This window comes from Microtus ochrogaster, unplaced genomic scaffold (assembly GCF_000317375.1).
Source record: "Microtus ochrogaster isolate Prairie Vole_2 unplaced genomic scaffold, MicOch1.0 UNK31, whole genome shotgun sequence".
Taxonomy (NCBI): domain Eukaryota; kingdom Metazoa; phylum Chordata; class Mammalia; order Rodentia; family Cricetidae; genus Microtus; species Microtus ochrogaster.
The window spans coordinates 4,201,612-4,202,736 of record NW_004949129.1 but is presented as its reverse complement, the minus strand read 5'-3'; positions in this window follow the sequence as shown (position 1 = coordinate 4,202,736).

Below are 1,125 nucleotides of genomic sequence, written 5' to 3'. Positions count from 1 at the left end.
AATCCAGATTCAGTGTTGAAACTGTCCCCTCTTCTTTAGCTGACTTTGCTTTACTTAATCCAGAGGAACAGGCAACCGCTAAGCACTGCCCTCTAGGTTTCCAGCTTTTGCTCGGTGGAACTGCTTCAGCTCCCCCATCTTACCATCCCCCAAATGGCTTATAAAGCAAAAGTCAGAGCTATTGCCGCGGTTCTGCCTTGCCAACAATCCTGAAGATCTGAGTTTGATCCTGTGGGACTCACAAGATGGAAGGGAAGTGCCAACTCTGGCAAGCAGTATATATGCACACACAATAGCAATAGTGACAACAAGAATAATAAAAACAAAACCAAACTGGAGTCTCTGGGATGTGTGGAGCATAGTGCTAATGGCTCCGATGCTCATTCTGCCTGGTTCCTATACGTGGGGCCCAGAGTAAAGAACTTTTGAAGTTGAGCAGAAAGGAGTGTGACTCCCCCCAAAAAGCACTTGCACACACTTCACAGTACAGCTCTGGAGATGTGAGGCGACACTGATCTTAAATGATAAAAGCAAATTTCAGAGGTCCCAGCAGGAGGAAGAGTCGTGGCTGCCAGGGAAGCGGCTGCTTATCGGGCATGAAGTTCTTTCTGTTCTGCACTGGGCCGGCTTCCTCTGTTTTTTCAGACTTTGAGTCTGAGTAACAGGCACAAGACACAAGAGCAAGCACATGAACACACACACACACACACACACACACACACACACACACACACACACCTTGGATTTTTCTGAAAAAGAAACTTACCAGAGAAAACAATGATCCAGTCTCTTAAGGATGTTGAGCTAGCTGAGTGGGCTTTGCTTACGCTAAAATCACATTCCTGCTAGACCTGATGGGAATGTCGTCAGTCCTAGCACTTGGGAAGCTGAGAGAGTGAGAGAGAGAGAGAGAGAGAGAGAGAGAGAGAGATTTTTTTGTATTTCGAGGAAGAGGAAGAGAGCAGATAGTCTTTTGGAATGAATTATATGAGCTTCTCATTTACAAGTACAAATTTTGTTTCACACATGAGTCACCTTGAATAACCCAATAATTAATTAAAGCCATGTCCTGCAGGGGAGAATTTATTACATTCCCTGGCTTTTTATGAGCTAGATGTAGTTTAG